Source organism: Danio rerio, chromosome 1 (genome assembly GCF_052040795.2).
Source record: "Danio rerio strain M-AB ecotype USA chromosome 1, GRCz13ab, whole genome shotgun sequence".
NCBI classification, from domain to species: Eukaryota; Metazoa; Chordata; class Actinopteri; order Cypriniformes; family Danionidae; genus Danio; species Danio rerio.
The window spans coordinates 3,320,001-3,342,500 of NC_141021.1; the positions used below are offsets into that span (position 1 = coordinate 3,320,001).

At 37.5% G+C, this 22,500-nt stretch overlaps 1 protein-coding gene and 1 long non-coding RNA gene across 3 annotated transcripts in view; one reads left to right on the forward strand and one right to left on the reverse strand.

The window, feature by feature from the left end:
• The window catches only part of LOC141384366 (uncharacterized), a 5,904-nt gene extending 1,228 nt beyond the window's left edge, over window positions 1-4,676 (reverse strand). The window contains exons 1-2 of the long non-coding RNA XR_015476096.1: window positions 2,360-4,676; window positions 1-1,852 (exon numbers count right to left, since the gene is read on the reverse strand). The exon at window positions 1-1,852 is cut by the window's left edge and continues 152 nt beyond it. This is a non-coding gene — a long non-coding RNA (uncharacterized LOC141384366). The remainder of the gene's footprint in view (window positions 1,853-2,359) is intronic.
• Window positions 1-22,500, forward strand: part of gpc6a (glypican 6a) — a 344,985-nt gene that overhangs the window by 1,162 nt on the left and 321,323 nt on the right.

Genomic DNA, 22,500 nt, shown 5'->3' on the forward strand with positions numbered 1-22,500 from the left:
TTTCTAGAAACACCTTCAAGCAACTTTCAGCACTTTTAGTGTTCGTAGTTCACATAATCGTAGTTGCATCATCACACACTTATATGAAGTAAGCATGCACAAATAAATATCTCACAAACCTGTGACTTATCTTGAGAGAGTGTCCTCCACATTGTAAGAGTTTCTACAGCACTTTCTGCAATTAAAACCCACTCATGCAATATAAACAGCCCCAGTAGGTGGCCCTGCTCTCTCAGTAGCTCCAGTCCCTCTTTAGCATTGGATTTATGGAGTCCTTAAGGCCATAGTGTAGCTTTAATTCATGCTCCATGCTGTGCCATAGATAGGGGTTTTTCCCCTTTGTTATCTGTTGGAAAGTAATCACATTTGAGGGTTTCACCCAGTCAAAGCAGATTAGCGTGGCAGGGATATAATGCAGGAGAAGAGAGAGCGTTTGAAAGGATAAGATAATACAGTCGTAATGTGTGTGTGATCCCTTAATACTGTTGCATTTGCCTTAAAATGACATTTGTTGCTCGCTTTACAGGTATAGCGTGAACAATATCAGTAAATGAGCAGATTTTCGATATTTTGGGATTCATTTTTTGTTATTTCTACATTTATTTATGCGTTTGAATTTAATTAAGGGAGATTAATCCTTTTTCCATGAACATTTAACTATGAAAAGTTTGAAAAAGTGACTTTTATGAACATGTTTAAGAGTTTAAAGTGATGTATTATCTTGGTTGGTGTTAGGGCCGCACAATGTATTGCTTCAGCATCGATATCCCAATATATCGCAATAATCACATCGCAAGATATACAGTGTCAAGATTGGATTATAGTCGAGCAGGTGCCACAAAACACAGCATTTTTAGACTTACTGCTAAGATTAACCATAATAAAGTAAAGGTTTGTCATTTACATGTGTTTTTAAGGCCTGTGACGGAGAGTTTAAAACATTTGGGCACAACAAATGATGACTTTTGGAGGCTTAACAAATGATAATGGCATTTAAATAATTATAAAATCAAGATGATATACTGTAGTGTTCATTTACATTTACAAAAATGTGTTTCTTAGATTTTGTTTGTATGGTTTCATGTCCAAATATCTGCACTTCAAGCCTAAAACAAGATTATTTTGCTCACCGTAAATTATTTAGCTTGATTTAAGGAAAATCACACATGATTTCGGCTCATTATTTCTGAAAGTGATGAAGAAATCTATATTTTTTTAGATATTGGGACTAGAGACAAGGCAACCTTAGGTAATTTGCATTGTGATTGCTTAATTTCTGTACTTAAATACTTGTTGGACTCTCTAGAAAAAGTCAAATAGAATTTAAACCATCTGCTGTAACTAAATATCGCAAAAGAAAATTAAATATCCCAATGTCAGATTTATACAATAGCTTGCAGTCCTAGTTGGCGTTGTGTATTACGGTACAAGAACCTGGTAGTATACTGTCAGTACATTTTCTGTTATTTTACAGACTTGAGCAGATTTTTGTATTTTGTGGTTCATGTTTTTTTTTATTTCCCCATTTCTTCATGCATTTGAATTGCATTATGGGAGCTTAATCTTTCTTTCAATGACTTTAAACCTTGACAAGTTTGAAAAAGATGAGGTTTATGAACATCTTTAATAGTTTAAAGTGATATATTGTCTGGGTTTGTGTTAGGTCCGCACAATGTATTGTTTCAGCGTTGATATTGTAGTGTGCGCATCCGCAATAATCACATCGCAGGATATACAGTGTTGAGTCTGGATTATAGTCGAGCAGGTGCCACAAAACACAGCATTTTTTGAGTCGCTGCTAAGATTAACCATCATAAAGTGAAGATTTTACATTTACATGTGTTTTTAAGGCCTGTGACGGAGAGTTTAAAACATTTGGGCACAACAAATGATGACTTTTGGAGGTGTAACAAAGATTAATGGCATTTAAATATTTATAACATGAAGATGATATACTGTAGTGTTCATTTACATTTACAAAAATGTGTTTCTAAGATTGTTTGTATTATTTCATGTCCAAATATCTGCACTTCAAGCCTAAAACAAGATTATTTTGCTCACCACAGATTATTTAGCTTAATTTAAGCAAAATCTCACTTCATTTTGACTCATTATTTCTGAAAATGAAGTAGAAATCTATATTTTTTTGGATATTTATATTAGAGGCAAAGCAACTTTAGGTAATTTGCATTGTGATTACTCAATTTCTGTACTTAAATACTTGTTAGAAAAAGTCAAATAGAATTTAAACCATCTGCTGAAACTGAATATCGCAATATTATCAAAAAAAAAATATATATCCCAATGTCAGATTTATACAATAGCTTTCAGTCCTATTTGATGTTGTGTATTACGGTACAAGAACCTGGTAGTATACTGTCAGTACATTTTCTGTTATTTTACAGAGTTGAGCAGATTTTTGTATTTTGTGGTTCATATTTTTATTATTTCCCCATTTTCTTTATGGTTTTAAATTGCATTATGGGAGCTTGATCTTTCTTCCAATAACTTTTAACCTTGACAAGTTTAAAAAAGTGACTTTTATGAACATATTTAATAGTTTAAAGTGATGTATTGTCTGGGTTGGTGTAAGGGCTCCACAATGTTTTGTTTCAGCATCGATATCGCAAGTTGCGCATCTGCAATAATCAAAGCGTAGGATTTACAGTGTTGAGTCTGGATTATAGTCAAGCAGGTGCCACAAAACACAGCATTTTTAGAGTCACTGCTAAGATTAACCATAATAAAGTGAAGATTTATCACTTACATGTGTTTTTAAGGCCTGTGACTGAGAGTTTAAAACATTTGGGCACAACAAATGATGACTTTTGGAGGTGTTACAAAGATTAATGGCATTTAATTATTTATACAATGAAGATGATATACTGTAGTGTTCATTTACATTTACAAAAATGTGTTTCTTTTTGGTATTGTTTCATGTCCAAATATCTGCACTTCAAACATCAAAAAGATTGCTTACCACACTGGCAGATTATTTAGCTTTTTAAGGAAAATCTCACTTAATTTTGACTCATTATTTATGATAATAAAGAAGAAATCTATATATTTTTTAGATATTTGGATTGGAGACAAGGCAACCATAAGTAATATGCACTGCGATTACTCAATTTCTGTACCTAAATATTTGTTGGACTCCCTAGGAAAAGTCAAATTGAAAATTCAAACCATCTTGTAAAACTGTATATCGCAATATTACAGCAAAAAAAGAAAATATCAGATTTTTCTAAAATCGTGCAGCCCTAGTTGTTGTATATTATTATATTAGTGTATATTACTCTACAAAACCCTTGCAATAAACCCCCAGAGCATTTTCTGTTATTTTACAGACTTGTTTCTCTAGATATTATTTCTTATACATTATTATCTCAAACTACTAATGCAAATAAAAGTCACTTTGTTAAACTGCAGAGTCGAAATTTCAACATCAAAAGTCGGCAGAGATCAACATCCTATAATGCAATTCACAATAAACATAAATAACGTTAATAAACAGAAAATATGGGAACATCAACAGGCATGCTTTACAGTGTATGCATGGTTATTATTAGTATGATTGCTTGCATTTTGTGGCATTTTCGTAACCTTTTTGTACTGAATGAAACGTACACATTGCTTTTGGCAAAACTTTGATGGTCAATAATGTCGGAAAGCTTGAATTTTGTTGTCTTGAAGTGAAACTAGCATGTGTAGGTGTGTGTGAGCAGTGTTTTTTTGCATTTCTAAAATTAGATGGTTTTCTCTTTCCCCCGTGCTCTCACCTGTGAGCGTGTTGTCCTCTGATCGCTCTCCGAGGGCTCGATTCCCATGAGCATCTGTTCTTTCATAGCAAGTGTCATCTATATCAGTTGTTTATGTTGGTTTATATATGTACGTATTCCTGCATGTGTTGCATCAGTGAGCCATGCCATAACAGAAAGAATACTCAGACAAACATTCACATTTATTTTGTGTTGAAAACAAAACTCTGAATTGGATTGATTTTGATGTAATATTTGTAAATAGCACTTTATTTGGTATTTTAAATATGCTCTATAAAAATGATTTATAAGATTTACGTATGAGGAGTTCAGATGCAAAGACTGCTAAACACCACTTCCGCCAAAAATGAGATAATTGAATTGAGAGAGTGCTTTAGGCACGTAGTACACCATCAACAAATAAGTTAGCTTCATATCATCAAAATCCCAGCATCAGCGCATTCAGAAATAACAGTTTGTTGGCAAAAGCCGCTAAACGCCGCCTGCCATTGACAGCAAAAGCCAATATATGCCGAGCACCAATCAGTATTTGCGAATCGAGTCATTTGTTTTTAATGTAACGGGGCTGATACGCCAGCTTTTATGAGGAAACATATTCCGCTTTTGATTTCGATTTTAAAAGATGGAGTTTGATGGACTGGATGAGCCTGTCCAACTGTCAGTGAATGATAAATGAAAACGTCCCTTACCTCAAAACTCTGTGCATTATGAGAAAAAGAAAACACAATGTGCAGTCGGAAGTGTAACACGCATTCCTAACGTTTTTTTGCGCAGCGGCGCTACTTTGAATGAGTCCAATTTACCATACATTTAACAAAAACTCCATTTCACGAAAGACTGAGTTAAGATGCCGTTCTTTTACCCCACGTGGATGCTATGAGGATAAACGAGAGACCAAGACCTTACGTATGGTGAGAATGAATAGCTTCTAAATTGTCAGAGAGGCATCCCCTTTTTGCACAGTAGGCCTACCTTGTGTTTTATTAACTAATTTAAGTTATTTTTTAAAAGATAAATATAATATATAAAACTATACATTATTTATATTACTTCATAATACCTATAAGTCTGATAAGCTTTTTATATTAAAGGACAATGCACAGATATTAATGTTTCACAATGTTTTACTCTACATTATTTGGATCTACAGAGCTAAGTTTACAATGGCTGTTTCTCAATTCCAAAAATGCAGAGGACGGACTTGCGTTCTTGTGGAGAACGATCTTGCCAGGTGTCCTCGTAAGAACGAACTCGGAAGACCACGAGAACAGAGAACGCATCCTATGAGACATAAGACTGTGCGTTCTTCCTGATGGTCACATGACATTCACACATTTTTAATGGAAAATTATGTAAATATTACAGCATTCATACAACGATTTATTGTTTTTCCTCTTTTCAAAATATATACTCTGCACAAAACATTATGAATATACGTTGCACAATATAAATAAAACAGATTTTAATACGAATCTCAGCAAATAAACTCTGTTAATGTGTTTATTGCTTTATTAAGATGTTATTGGTCATGTTTACTTTTACTGTTTTATTTCGGAAAACTCCTGAGCTAAATAAAGTATATCTCTAAATTTTAATATTAAGTCTATATAAAATGTTGCGCTTCACACCTCTGGTTGCAATGACTTCTGCGACTTCTGCGCCGAGTTTGCAATGTTTACATTGTCATATGTCAGGGCGAAGCAGTGGCGCAGTAGGTAGTGCTGTCGCCTCACACCAAGAAGGTCGCTGGGTTGCTGGTTTGAGCCTCGGCTAAGTTAGCGTTTCTGTGTGGAGTTTGCATGTTCTCCCTGCATTGCCGTAGGTTTCCTCCGGGTGCTCTGGTTTCCCCAACAGTCCAAAGACATGTGGTACAGGTGAATTGGGTAAGCTAAATTGACTGTAGTGTGTGAGTGTGTGTGGATGTTTCACAGAGATGGGTTGCGGCTGGAAGGGCATCCGCTGCGTAAAAACTTGCTGGATAAGTTGGCAGTTCATTCCGCTGTGGCGACCCCAGATTAATAAAGGGACTAAACCGACAAGAAAATGAATGAATGTCATATGTTATATGATTATTTAATTAACGTCAGTTTAATGTTATTGATTAATGCACTTGACAGATGAAGCATAATGAACCGCCACTTACTTGACTGATTTATATATATATATATATATATATATATATATATATATATGAAGAAAATTTACCTTGTTAAGAAACAAGAATTGTCTAAAGTGACATTTTTGAAATTGAAAGTTATTTTATTTACTAGCTAATAATCGTATCATTGCATGTAAAATGAAACTTCTAAACCTAATCAGAGGAGCCTGATAGAAAATGCTCATTTACAAAAAAAGAGGATTTAGAGGTTTTTGCATCTGAACTCTTCATTTTTTATAAGGTAGGTGGTTGCAAACAAGTTTTATGGGCTGAATTTAAACCAATTAAATGTATTAATGCTCAACTTAATTTGTTTGTTTAAATTCAGCCCATATGAATTGTTTGCAACCAGTTACCTTAAAAAAAAAAAAAAAAAGAGGTTTTTTTTCAGTGCATGCATGTATGTTGACTTCATGACTGATTGCCACTGCATTTAATTTTTCATTTATTTTGTGCAGTTGAAATTAGACAGGGCGACATGGTGGCTCAGTGGTTAGCCTCACAGCAAGAAGGTCGCTAGTTCAGCTGGGTCAGTTGGAATTTCAATGTGGAGTTTGCATGTTCTCCCTGTGTTGACGTGGGTTTCCTCTGGGTGCTCCGGTTTTCTCCACAGTCCAAACACATGCTCTCTAGAGAAAAACTGAAGAAACTAAAATGACCGTAGTGAATGAGTGTGTGTGAACGAGTGTGTATGGGTGTTTCCCAGTACTGGGTTGCAACTGGAAAGGCATCCGCTGTGTAAAACGTATGCTGGGATAAAGAGACTAAGCCGAAGGAAAATGAATAAATGAATGAATGAATGAATGAATGAATAACTGTTATTGCATATATGTTACAGAGTCACCATATTGGCACAGCTAAATGTTTGCCCTTTACGCAGATTTCACTACACATAAATGCATCAACCTGCTCTTTGTACTTTTACTTGAGTATGATTGTTCAGTATTTGTTCTCCACCACTGCTTTAGTCTAAATTAGGAGTCATTTTGCCAGGTTTGGGGGCTGTGTGGCCGATGAACTGATCCAGCTAAACAGCTTAGCTTGGCCTGAAGGCTCATTTAACCAGTTTCAGCTGGAAAAGATGAAATCATCTGTGAGAAAAGCTGTAGCATCCTGATCATGTCTCCAGATGACATTTGGTATAATTGTTTTATTATGCAACGCAATGACATTTAGACTTTTTAAAGTGTGGAGCAAGTGACTAAATGATCTAAATGTAAGTTTGCAAAGAGCTCATCTTAGCTCCACTGCATTCGGAGCTCTTGCTGTCATGTATGGCATCCTGTCATTGCTATTAATTTGGTGTTTATGTTGTGTTCATGACATAATCACTTTTTGAGCTGAAATTGTGAGCTTTCTGTTTAATATTGGTTGTGTATCTGAGGGAAATTGCCACACAAGCAATTTGGCTTTGTTTTATCCATGAGATATTGATTGGATTGTTATAGTTTTCTATTGGTTAATCACTTGTGAATAACTCCGCCCACTCATCAGTACACTCCAATCAGATAATATATAACAAGAGAAGAGGGTACTGATTTAAAGAAAATACTCCAGTATTCTATTAAAAAAGTAAAATCAAGCAAGCAGGTTCCAGTCTCGGCTGGGTCAGTTGGCATTTCTGTGTGGAGTGTGCATGTTCTCCCCATGTTGGCATGGGTTTGCTCCGGGTGCTCCGGTTTCCCCCACAGTCCAAACACATGCACTACAGGGGGATTGATGAACTAAATTGGCTGTAGGTTATGAGTGCATGTGGGAATGTGAGTGCATGGGTGTTTATCAGTACTGGGTTGCGGCTGGAAGGGCATCCGCTGCGTAAAACGTATGGTGGAATATTTGGCGGTTCATTCTGCTGTGGAGACCGCTGATAAATAAGGGACTAAGCTGAAAGATAATGAATTAATAAATAAATAAAATCAGAAATTGTCTTAGGACTGTGCCGAATGACAATATTTATTGTATGGACAAAATAAGAAGTCTATAATTTGATATAATGCTTTATTGTTTATTTTGTGGCGTCACTAAATACAGCTTATGGTATTACTTTTTCCTAATTTATGTGAGTGCAATATTACACGACATTGAGCAGATTTAGACAGAAATTTTAATAACAGTATTGTGATAAAGTTGGATTCTTGAAAGTACAACATTTACATTTTTGCAATTTTTTTAGCATTTTTTTTTTTCATGTTGGACCTGTAATAATTTTTTAAAAGTGTTTTTTATTTTTTATTTTATATTAATATTTATTTTTATATTACTTATACATTTTTACATTTTAAATATATAACATTTTTGATCAAACATTTGCACTTAAGTTCTAAATAAAGTAAGAAATATGATTACATAAGTACATTTATTTATACTTGTATTTCAAGAGTTCACACTGAGCTGATGATTGGTTATAAAGCTTGTTTGGCATGCTGTCCCGGGAGAAAGCCCTGAGCTCATAAAATCCTCGTGCCCAGGGCTCCCTCCCGTTTGCAAGGTAAGAGGGGAGTTTGAGCTCATTTAGATCCGGAGAACTCCCCTGCTGTAGTAGCTAATGAACACTGAGCTCTCTGTGTTTTACATGACAAAAAAATAAAATAAAAAATAATACAAAACATTTCGCAATGAGTCGAAGATCTCAGAAACAGCCTTAATCTGAAGCAGAAATTGTTGGAATATGATATCAAAGAGCAAATGAAACACAGACATTCAAACAAAATGATTTGAATCCCTCCCTCCCTCGCTACAGTATATCATGGGTGTGTGCGCACATTCCTCTTAACACGGATCACACAATTCCCGAATCATGAGATTAGATCCAAACTCTGGCCAAAATCAAGCGGACAAGCCCAAATGAGAGGCTGTTAGTCAAAGCACAAACACTAAAGCAACGTGCATTGGGAAATACTGCTGGAAAACACACACATTAGTAAAGGAAGGCTTTGTCCTCTGATAAATCATTGGGTTGATTAATCACACATGTCTTATTGTTGCTGGTCTCATGAGCTCATTGGAGATCTCCACGGACCGTTGTTTGTGTGGTGTGCGTTCATCGGGTAAATCACCGCCTGACAACACTGAGCTCATCTGGGAAGAGTTACATAGCGTTACAGCACATTCAGGAGAATAGATATGTCAGATCAACACAACTTTTTAAATAGTTTGTGTTTCTTTCCTTAAGCATTCTGGTTTTAAACATTTTAAAGCGGGCCTATCATGCTAAAATCGCTTTTATAAGGGGTTTAAACACCGTTGTGTGGCAGCAGTGTGTGAATATATCCAGCTCATAATGGTGAACATGAATTAATTGTATTTGTTATAATCAGACTTGATAAAAACAGTCTGCAGAAACACTTTGATTGACATTCTCCCTTTGTACGTGTCATCAGAGTGGGAAAGCCCCGCCCATTAATGACCATCTTTCCCTTATTAGAATAAACAGGCCTGGGTGAGAAGCAGCCGTCGACCCTTAGAGTTTTGACCTGCTGAAGATCATTTCAGAGACTAAGATGATTATACATGTAGAGGCACATGTGTCTTATTGTCCAGATAAATGCTTGTTTCACGTTTAAAGCACTGTTTGCTATTCAGTGTTAGCTGTAACATCTTGCAATTGGTTTCTTTCTTGTACTTATTTATTTACTGAGTTGTGATTGGTCTATTTCTTCTACTTATTTGAGTACTGATTTATTCAAATTAGTTGAAGATGTACTTGTACTGATTTAAGGTCTTCCTAATTGTATTTATTCTCACACCAAGTTGTGAATGATGTGACACTTTAATGTGACACTTTTTAATGATACAATGTGCTTTTCAATTTCAGTTATTACAGAAAATGACTATGGATTTTTGTTTTTAATGCGTGTGCGTGTAAAACAATATAATTTGCACAAAGAAATTTTGGAGTTCTTCTCTAAGTAGTTCTCTAAGAAGTAGTTTCTTCACCCCGTTTAGAGCATCATTATGGGCGTTTTACGTTATAACTAACATGGTTTAAACGATAGATCTTAGACAGAGAAACTACGGTTTTGGAAAACACTCGTCACTTCATCATTCTTTTTCCAAATGAGGCATTGTACTACGATAGTGCAGCCTCGAGTTACGTCGTTGTTTGGGAAACGCACCCCAGATCAAGTTCAGCTTCTTGAAATGTTACATGTGAAAATACAAGCAATACATTTCTGGCTGCAGTTCACTGAATGGCCACCGGTGTCACTATTACATTATTATATTGTGAAATTGTTGTTATTGTTGTTGGTCTAAGCAGACTGTTATTGACACAATGTTGTTTATCACACACACTCCACTACTGCTGCTATATCATAAAATGGTCACAGTTTACAATACGGTTCATTAGATAATGTTAATTAATGCATTTACTAACATGAACAAACAATAAACAATACATTTACTACAGTATTTATTCATGTTAATAAATGTTAGCTAATGAAAATGCTGTAGTTCATTGTTAGTTCATGTTAACTCATGGTGCATTAACTAATGTAACCAAGCATGGACTTGAATGTTAATAATGCATTAGTAAATGTTCAGTTATGATTAATAAATGCTGTACAAGTATTGTTCATGATTAGTTCATGTTAGTATATACATTTACTAATGAACCTTATTGTAAAGTGTTACCCATAAAATATTACATGTGCAATTACGAGCAATACGTCGCTGACTGCAATTCACTGAATGGCCACTGATGTCGCTATTATGTAGCTTTTTTTATTATTGTAACCTAATCAAACTAATATTTTGGAAACATTATTATTGTTGTTGGTGTAAAAAGACTTTTAAGGCTGATTTATACTTCTGCGTCAAACGCTCGCGTATGCTAAGGCGTCGGCGTCGCTGACGTGCACCTCTCAAAAAATATAACTACACATCGCAACGACGCGTAGCGCAAGCTCTGTTATTGGTCGGCTTGGTATCGCTGACGAGTCTGGGCGGGGCCGAGAGCCGCACGGATGGCGCGAGCCCAATAGAGCGATTGTTTACAAGTGTGGAGTCCTGTAAAGGAGCTCCGGATGGAAAGTTTTGTTCTGTGTTTACCTCAGGGGCGCCTCCAAGGGGTGGCCAGGGGTGGCCACGGCCACCCCTCGGTAAACTCTGGCCACCCCTGTGGCCACCCCTTTGGCCACCCCAATATAATTTTGCGGTTGATATTATTGATTTAAATGAACTTATAAATTCCCAATATTTAGATAAATAAATAAATAAAATGCAGTCACTAAATTATTGTTGGTGTTACTGACGTAGCTCTGCCCCTCTGGTTCAATGCTGGTGAAAGCAAACTGACGCATGCGCGCGGAAAACCATTCCCGCGCGCCTCACGCACTCCTGTGTGAATCCCAGTTGGTTGTTTGCATGCACGCCGACATAATAGGCACCGCTCATGCGCCGTGAAACCGGAGTAACAGCCTTTTGTGCAGAGGTGTCGGCACGCAGCGAGTTTTGAAAGTCGTTTAAAGTTTATATAATATGATGATGATGATGATGATGTAACTTTTACTAAGCATGCCTTTAAAGCAGAAAGGAGGGATAATGAGTTAGGGAGGTAAGACTTCATAACATGATTTCTCAGCCATGATCTGGTCTAAGATCACAGATAATTCTATAATACTTTTTTTGTATTCTTTAGAATTGTCATAATTAATTTTCATGCAAAAGGTTTCTTAAGTGATGTTGGCATATCACTCCAGTTGTTGTTTTCCAGTAATATTTAGGACTGATTTCTGTTATTTATTTAGAATAATAATTGTATATTAATATTAATTGTATTTATTTAGAATAAATATAAATAAATTGTTATATTTATTGAATAACAAATTTAACAATTCAAGAGAGGTGGGGGTGTATAGGGTGGTTAGCCCAGGGTGTCATTTAAACTAGAACCACCACTACCCTCCCCGATCGTCCTTGACAGCACGCACACACCTTCAATAGACAGCAATGGCTATTTAATATTTACCTTAAGGTACAGTATATCAATAGAAGAAGCTGCATTAATAAAATGGTTCAAAAAGCAATATGGATAAATAATATTATTAGGTATAGTGAGTGTGTATAGTAATGCCTTTTGTTCAGTTTGTTCATTTGTTTGGGTAATTAATAAACTCATTATTCTTTCATTCATTTTCTTTTCGGCTTAGTCCCTTTATTAATCCAGGGTCACCACAGCAGAATGAACCGCCAACTTATCTAGCACATTTTTACACAGTGGATGCCCTTCCAGCTGCAACCCATCACTGGGAATAATAAACTTATTAATCTTCATTAATTTTAGACATGGCATATCTCGTATGATGTACAATAAAGGCACGTAAAAAAAGAAGTTATTTATACAGTATATAAAAAGTGTTTTTAAACTAAACATAGATTTTTATTTGGTTTGCACATGTACACTGAATTATTTCAAATAATAAATTGCAATATTTCAAGTAGAATTAATTAAATGAATAAAAACTACATTATTTCATTTACCAGAAACAAAAATATAACATTACACTGAATTTATTATTTTTTTTGTGTGCCACCCCAAGATTTGGTGCGGCCTCTTCTGGCCACCCCTAAGAAAATTTTCTGGGGGCGCCACTGGTTTACCTCATAGTTAAAGCTGTTGCACGTCCGCCGGTTTCTGCCTCAAAATGAGCGAGTTTGAGCCACTTGTACATTCAGGAAGCGTTTAGGAAAAGCAAAACACAGAGGAACATTTACACCTCACTGCCAACTAGCGTTTCGGAAGTGTAATGCAGACCAACAGAAACAGCGCAGAAGTATAAATGCACAGTCACAGGCGTTGCATGCGCCGTGGATTACGCCGGTCACTTGATGCAGACCACTTCTTTAAATGTCGCCACCAGAGTCACTGTCATGTAAATTGAGACAATTAGCAATTTTTACCTATTCCCCACACCTCTGCTACTTAGTTAAATAATACATATACAATTACGAGCAATAAATCCCTGGCTGCAGTTCACTGAATGGCCACCGGTGGCACTATTATCTAGCATTTTAAATTCTTAATGGAACATACATTGTGGAAACTTTATTGTTATTGTTGGTGATGTAAACAGACCTGTAATGTGACACTGTTTTCGACACAGTGTGCTATTCTTGGCCTTTCCACGAACCCAAAAGTTCAGTATGACAGATACTAAATGGACTTATTTTGCCGTAGGAAGGTTCTTCTGTCATATCATAGCATTCATCAGGCGTTTCTGGCATGTTCAGCAAGATCTTGGACACGTCTGTGTGTTTAATATCACATCCACCTGTGTGCTGGATCCCATCTGTCTGCTTCACTCCTCACTCCCGGCTCCATCTCGCCTCTAATCACTCTGTTTAATGAAAATCTTGGCCTCTAAATGTCAGGAGCTCGTGCGAAAAGGCTTTGATCAGTGTCGCGTTCACGTTCGGCCTGTTTGTCCAGCGCCGGCGTATTGAGCGACATCCATTTGCATTCATTATAGAACACAGACCCGCACAAACAGAGCGCGCTTCGCCAACATCGTGCCAGTTAGCAGGTGAACGGAGGTACAAAGAGAGAACTTGAAGGGGAAAAAAAATATGCAAATTTATGTGAGGAGAATGAATGAATTATGCTGCCGCTGTCATCAGTAGCAGGTGAGGAGACGTGAATACATCAGAGGAATATTTATATGATCGTATATTCAAAAGAGCGCCGTTAAAGCGCGATCAGTTACAAAACACTTGTTGAAATGGAAGGATGCTGGGAAATAGAGAATAAGGGCCTTTTCTGTGATAAGATACAGAACAAAAGCCTTGTATTGTTAAGCCTTGTGTCTTTATTTCTTTTTTCTTTTTCTTTTTTTGAGGGGTGGAACCAAAAAAATGGTTTGCTTTTCTAATTATTTTATATTTTATGTCATTTTGGAGGCCTTGTTCACTTTTATTACACATTTTCTGATGTAGTTAACTAAAGATAAGTACATTTTTATTTTTAAAAAACGTACAAAGTAGAATTAATTATTTGTATTTTTGTTAAATGCTATTTTTTATTATGTATGTATTATGTGCCAATAAATTTTAATATGCTATATAAAGTATTACATTTAGATGTGTAATAATGTAATACACTCACCGGTCAATTTATTAGGTACACCTGTCTAACTGCTCGTTAACGCAAATTTCTGATCAGCCAATCACATGGCAGCAACTCACTGCATTTAAAGCTGCGGTCACACTCGGCTTTTCCTCCCATAGACTTCCATTCATACGCACGCGAATGTGTCAGACCGGAAACGCAAGGTCATGCGTCAAATTTCGCAGGTTTCTGCGGTGCAAAGTTTAAGCTTGATGAACTCTGACCTGCGATATCGCATCACTAGACTGCGTGACACCAATCGAGGATCAAAACATGAACTCTCTGAACAGAAATTTAAAACATGGAGCAATCGCTCGCTTTTTTAAACGTCTAATGATCTTGTTTAATCCCGCCCCTTTTCGCTGCACTGCACGACAGAATATCGCATGCTCAAACTCAAATGTGTCCGCAGCTTTAGGCATGTAGACATGAGCTGTCTCATTTCAGAGGCTGCATCCTTCGAGGGACTCCCCTTTGAAGTCTGCCTCCTTTAAAGTCCACACAGGGCGAACCAAGCAGTTGGAAATGAGACTATCAAGCCTACAGAGAACGGATCTCGTCACCAGGCAACCCTAACAGCTGCTAATAAGCGCGGATAAAATTTGTAATGACTTTTTTTAAAGTGATTTTAAAACTTATTTAAAAGTATCTTGTAAAGACAAGATATACAGATGCTGGAAATATATTCCCGTTATTCTATTCTATAGTTTTTTTTTTTTTTTAAGTGTTTAGATATCCAAGTAAAATAAACTTAATTCATACATTTAAACCAGAGTTTTCTTTTAAACATGTCCTGCCGTTATCAGCACGCAATAAATCTTGGGATGTTTAAGGCCATGAAGGATGCACCGGTTATGTCCTTTATTACCTGGAAAATGAAGGATGCATTTGGAGGCTGCATTTAAAGGAGCCTTCGAATTTATTTGAAATGAGACAGCCTTTTTGTGCCGCGATGACGCTGCGCCCTTTGAATGCATCCTTTAAAGGATGCAGCTTCCAAAATGAGACACAGCTATGGTCAAGACAATCTGCTGCAGTTCAAAGTGAGCATCAGCATGGGGAAGAAAGGTGATTTATGTGACTTTGAACGTGGCATGGTTATTTCAGAAACTGCCGATCTACTGGGATTTTCACGCACAACCTTCTCTAGGGTTTACAGAGAATGGTCTGAAAGACAGCAAATATCCAGTGAGCGGCAGTTCTGTGGGCGCAAATGCCTTGTTGTTGCCAGAAATCAGAGGAGAATGGCCAGACTGGCTCCAGCTGATAGAAAGGCAACAGTAACTCAAATAAGCACTCGTTACAACCGAGGTCTGCAGAAGAGCATCGCTGAACACACAACACATGCAACCTTGAGGCGGATGGGTTACAGTAGCGGCAGACCACACCGGGTGACACTTCAGTTAGCTATGAACTGGAAACTGAGGCTACAATTCACACAGGCTCACCAAAACTGGACAATAGAAGATTGGAGAAACGTTGCCTGCTCTGATAAGTCTCCATTTCTGCTGCCACCATTGGATGGTCGGGTCAGAATTTGACATCAACAACATGAAAGCATGGATCCCTCCTGCTTTGTATCATTAGTTCAGGCTGCTGGTGGTGGTGTAATGGTGTGGGGGAGATTTTCTTGGCACACTTTGGGTCCATTAGTACCAATTGAGCATCGTGACAATGCCACAGCCTACCTGAGTATTGTTGCTGACCATGTCTATCCCTTTATAACCACAGTGTACCCATCTTCTGATGGCTACTTCCAGCAGGATAACACACCATATAATAAAGCGTGAATCATCTCAGACTGGTTTCTTGAACATGACAATGAGTTCACTGTATTCAAATGGCCTCCACAGTCACCAGCTCTCAATCCAATAGAGCACCTTTGGGATGTGGTGGAACAGGTGATTGGCATCATGGATGTCCAGCCAACAAATCTGCAGAAACTGTGATGCTATCATGTCAATACAGAGCAAAATCTCTGAGGAATATTTCCAGTACCTTGTTGAATCTATGCCACGAAGGATTAAGGCAGTTTTGAAGGCAAAAGGGGGTCCAACCCGGCACTACTAAGGTGTACCTAATAAAGTGGCCGGTAAAAATAATATAATATAATATAATATAATATAATATAATATAATATAATATAATATAATATAATATAATATAATATAATTAGAAGTTGGTGCTACGTTGTGAAATTATAATTTATCATATTAAAATAAATATAGTAGTCTCTCAATTTAATAAAAAATTAAATATAACTGTTTTATGACAAAAACATATTTATACTGCCTATTTTGGATTGAATATACAGTAAGATCTCCAGCATTATGAAATATTATTACGATTTAAATATCAACTGCAGTATACTGTGCAATGCTGTGTTGTCCTGCAATGAAAAGCTGAATTACTTCAGTCCTCAGTCTCCCACGAGTCTACAGAAATGATTATTTATTTATTTATTTTAAGCCATAGCAGTTTGGAGGGACAGGAATATGAGTAAATGTTGACGGATGCTCATTTGCGGTCGATGAACTGTCCCTTTAATCCCTCTATAGATTAATAATAGAAACAAACTACAGCACAATTCAGTCCAAAAAGTATATGATATCATCTGATTTGATTTGATTTCTCCTTCTCATCAGTGGCGATGGAGAAATCTAATATTAGCTGAGGGCTTGTATATAGTGTGGCAGAAAACTCTCGTCTGCCAGTTGCTTGATGGAAAGACTTCTGGGAAATCCTCCTACAGATCCTGCAGTGATGTTCGCAGAAACACAACATTATTTATAGATTAATGTATTTATATCAAAAGACAGTTCCTGTTGTTCACTGAGTCACAGACACAATTCTTATCTTCATCATCTTCATCATCAGTCTAAAGGTCAAATAAAATATTTACTCTAATTACTGTAAGAGACACTGATGATGTTGACAACTGAAAAAATGTCCGTCTATCCGTCTGTCTATCAGTCTGTCTGTCTGTCTGTCTGTCTGTCTGTCTGTCTGACTGTCTGACTGTCTGTCTGTCTGTCTGTCTGTCTGTCTGTCTGTCTGTCTGTATGTCTGTATGTCTGTCTGACTGTCCATCTGTCTGTCTGTCTGTCTGTCTGTCTGTGTGTCCATCTGTCTGGCCATCTGTCCGTCTGTCTATCCATCCATCTGTCCGTCAATCTATTTATCAGTCTATCCGCTTGTCTATCTAACTCTGTCTGTCTGACTGTTTGTCTCTCTATCTGTCTTTCTATCCATCTGTTTATCAATCTGTCTATCTGTCTGTCTAAATTGCTGTTTGTCTGTCTGTCTGTACAATTGTCTATCTATCTGTCTATATATCTGTCTATCTGCCTGTCTATATAACTGTCTGTCTGTCTGTCTGTCTGTCCATCTGTCTATATAATCGTCTGTCTGCCTATCCATCTGTCTATATAACCGTTTGTCTGTCTATCCGTCTATATAACCGTCTCTCTGCCTATCCATCTGTCTATATAACCATCTGTCTGCCTATCTGCCTGTCAATCTGTCTAAATAACCGTCTGTCTGTCTATCTGCCTGTCCATCTGTCTATATAGCCGACTGCCTGCTTATCCACCTGTCTATATAACCATCTGTCTGCCTATTTATCTGTCTATATAACCGTCTGTCTGCTTATCCATCTGTCTATATAACCATCTGTCTGGCTATTCATCTGTTTATATAACATCTATCTGCTTATCCATATGTCTATATAACAGTCTGTCTGTCTTACCGTCTATATAACCGTCTGTCTGCCTATTCATCTGTCTATATAACCGTCTGTCTATCTGCCTTTTCATTTGTCTATATAACCGTCTGTCTGCTTATCCACCTGTCTATATAACCGTCGGTCTGCCCATTCATCTTTCTATATAACCATCTGTCTGCCTATCCATCTGTCTATATGACCGTCTGTCTGCCTATCCATCTGTCTATATAACCGTCTGTCTGCCTATTCATCTGTCTATATAACTGTCTGTCTGCCTATTCATCTGTCTATATAACCGTCTGTCTGCCTATTCATCTGTCTATATAACCATCTGTCTGCCTATTCATCTCTCTATCTAACTGTCTATCTGCCTATTCATCTGTCTATATAACCGTCTGCCTATTCATCTCTCTACATAATCATCTGTTTGCCTATTCATCTGTCTATATAACTGTCTGTCTGCCTAGTCATCTGTCTATATAACTGTCTGTCTGCCTATTCATCTGTCTATATAACCGTCTGTCTGCCTATTCATCTGTCTATATAACCATCTGTCTGCCTATTCATCTGTCTATATAACCGTCTGTCTGCCTATTCATCTCTCTATATAACCGTCTGTCTGCCTATTCATCTCTCTACATAATCATCTGTTTGCCTATTCATCTGTCTATATAACTGTCTGTCTGCCTATTCATCTGTCTATATAACCATCTGTCTGCCTATTCATCTCTCTATATAACCGTCTGTCTGCCTATTCATCTCTCTATATAACCGTCTGTCTGCCTATTCATCTCTCTATCTAACTGTCTATCTGCCTATTCATCTGTCTATATAACCGTCTGTCTGCCTATTCATCTCTCTATATAACCGTCTGTCTGCCTATTCATCTGTCTATATAACCGTCTGTCTGCCTATTCATCTCTCTACATAATCATCTGTTTGCCTATTCATCTCTCTATATAACCGTCTGTCTGCCTATTCATCTCTCTATCTAACTGTCTATCTGCCTATTCATCTGTCTATATAACCATCTGTCTGCCTATTCATCTCTCTATCTAACCGTCTGTCTGCCTATTCATCTCTCTATATAACCGTCTGTCTGCCTATTCATCTCTCTACATAATCATCTGTTTGCCTATTCATCTGTCTATATAACCGTCTGTCTGCCTATTCATCTCTCTATATAACCGTCTGTCTGCCTATTCATCTCTCTATCTAACTGTCTATCTGCCTATTCATCTGTCTATATAACCGTCTGTCTGCCTATTCATCTCTCTATATAACCGTCTGTCTGCCTATTCATCTCTCCATCTAACCGTCTGTCTGCCTATTCATCTCTCCATCTAACCGTCTATCTGCCTATTCATCTGTCTATAACCGTCTGTCTGCCTATTCATCTGTCTATATAACCGTCTGTCTGCCTATCCATCTGTCTATATAACCGTCTGTCTGCCCATTCATCTCTCTATATAACCGTCTGTCTGCCTATTCATCTCTCTATATAACCGTCTGTCTGCCTATTCATCTCTCTATCTAACCGTCTGTCTGCCTATTCATCTGTCTATATAACCATCTGTCTGCCTATTCATCTCTCTATATAACCGTCTGTCTGCCTATTCATCTCTCTATCTAACCGTCTGTCTGCCTATTCATCTCTCTATCTAACCGTCTATCTGTCTATATAACCGTCTGTCTGCCTATTTATCTCTCTATCTAACCGTCTATCTGTCTATATAACTGTCTGTCTGCCTATTCATCTCTCTATCTAACTGTCTATCTGCCTATTCATCTGTCTATATAACCGTCTGTCTGCCAATTCATCTCTCTATCTAACCGTCTATCTGCCTATTCATCTGTCTATATAACCGTCTGTTTGCCTATTCATCTGTCTATATAACCGTCTGTCTGCCTATTCATCTCTCTATCTAACCGTCTGTCTGCCTATTCATCTCTCTATATAACCGTCTGTCTGTCTATTCATCTCTCTACATAATCATCTGTTTGCCTATTCATCTGTCTATATAACCATCTGTCTGCCTATTCATCTGTCTATATAACCGTCTGTCTGCCTATTCATCTCTCTATATAACCGTCTGTCTGCCTATTCATCTCTCCATCTAACCGTCTGTCTGCCTATTCATCTCTCCATCTAACAGTCTATCTGCCTATTCATCTGTCTATAACCGTCTGTCTGCCTATTCATCTGTCTATATAACCGTCTGTCTGCCTATTCATCTCTCTATATAACCATCTGTCTGCCTATTCATCTGTCTATATAACCGTCTGTCTGCCTATTCATCTCTCTATATAACCGTCTGTCTGCCTATTCATCTGTCTATCTAACCGTCTATCTGCCTATTCATCTGTCTATATAACCATCTGTCTGCCTATTCATCTCTCTATATAACCATCTGTCTCCCTATTCATCTCTCTATCTAACCGTCTGTCTGCCTATTCATCTCTCTATCTAACCGTCTATCTGTCTATATAACCGTCTGTCTGCCTATTCATCTCTCTATCTAACCGTCTATCTGTCTATATAACCGTCTGTCTGCCTATTCATCTCTCTATCTAACTGTCTATCTGCCTATTCATCTGTCTATATAACCATCTGTCTGCCTATTCATCTCTCTATCTAACCGTCTGTCTGCCTATTCATCTCTCTATCTAACCGTCTGTCTGCCTATTCATCTCTCTATATAACCGTCTGTCTGTCTATTCATCTGTCTATATAACCGTCTGTCTGCCTATTCATCTGTCTATATAACCGTCTGTCTGCCTATTCATCTCTCTATATAACCGTCTGTCTGCCTATTCATCTCTCCATCTAACCGTCTGTCTGCCTATTCATCTCTCCATCTAACAGTCTATCTGCCTATTCATCTGTCTATAACCGTCTGTCTGCCTATTCATCTGTCTATATAACCGTCTGTCTGCCTATTCATCTCTCTATATAACCGTCTGTCTGCCTATTCATCTCTCTATCTAACCGTCTATCTGCCTATTCATCTGTCTATATAACCATCTGTCTGCCTATTCATCTGTCTATCTAACCATCTATCTGTCTATATAACCGTCTGTCTGCCTATTCATCTCTCTATCTAACCGTCTGTCTGCCTATTCACCTCTCTATCTAACCGTCTTTCTGTCTATATAACCGTCTGTCTGCCTATTCATCTCTCTATCTAACCGTCTATCTGTCTATATAACCGTCTGTCTGCCTATTCATCTCTCTATATAACCGTCTGTCTGCCAATTCATCTCTCTATCTAACCGTCTATCTGCCTATTCATCTGTCTATATAACCGTCTGTTTGCCTATTCATCTGTCTATATAACCGTCTGTTTGCCTATTCATCTCTCTATATAACCGTCTGTCTGCCTATTCATCTGTCTATATTCATCTGTCTAAGACTTTCAATATATCTGTCTGTCTGTCCATTGTTCATCCATCTGTCAATCCTTCCATCTGTCTATAGAAAAAACTAAATCTATTATCATTAAAATCCTTGTTGTTTTTGATGAATTCAGTCAGTTCTTACTTCTAAAAAAATACATCTTTAAATAAAGTGCAGTGCGATGCTTAGTAGAAATGTATTTACTTCTAATTAGAAAGCCTTGCATTATGAGGTTATTTTTACACTCCACATATATGTTATAGAGTTTACTTCTCCCTCATCCATCCCGACAAACACCGTCATTTCCAGGACAGCAAAAAAAAAAGTCACGTGTCTGACAGCAATAAACTCTAATTCAGATTCACTGTGAGCAGCAGCATGCGTAATTGCTTTTTCTTTACGTCTCCCAAATAATCCCACCATAAATACACCTCCAACTATCTGCGGCCCCCGAGGAGAGAGAGGCTGGAGCAAAAAAAAACACACTTAATTACTGCTAATTAGCAATACTAACAGCGGAGCATCAGGTGCCGAACACACCCACCTGGATTACACGAGCATTTATCCCTTCAGAGGACACCACCGATAATAAATCCAACATTAATAATACTAATAAATAAATCAAACAGCCTGTGCTCCCAAAAAAAGACCATTTACATAAGTTAATTATTTGGACAGCCTTTTCAGCACTGAGGCACCGAATGTGATTAATATCTTTTGGTAAGTGAGCAGTGTTCAGAGGCAAACGCAGCCCCAGAGAGCGTTCAGATGTACAGGAAGTAATGAAGCCATTAATACTGTGGAAAAAGCGACTGCTACAGGAAGTTGTGTCTCAGGCGTAAGGTGTTTGGGAGCGTAGGCGAGGTGAAAACCCGGCGCTTTGTTTTCCCTGTCAGTCGCGAGATGCTGATAGCGTTGCTTTTTTTTCCCTCGGAGCCACGAGAAAACCAACATTACATTATTGTAGCCGTGCTCGCAGCGCTCCCAGTCACTGTCAGCATCATTTGGGATTGTTGTTGTCTTCTTCTTGTGGTTTTCAATATATATTTTTTTATTCTGCTTGTTTGTTTGTTTCACAGTCTGACTGTGATGCTCTTTAAAACACAGAGACTTCCAGATCAAGGTGAACATCAGTGTTACTGTAGACGAGGGATGTGAACAAAGCTGAAAACTTCGGTTCTTATGTTACATTTCAAAGATTTAAAGTGAGATATTTACAAGTGCTGGACAAATATTAATCACGACTGATTGCATCCAAAATAAAGTTAGTTTTGTCAATATTTACAGTTGAAGTCAGAATTATTAGCCCCCCTGCATATGATCCACAATATCTGTTTA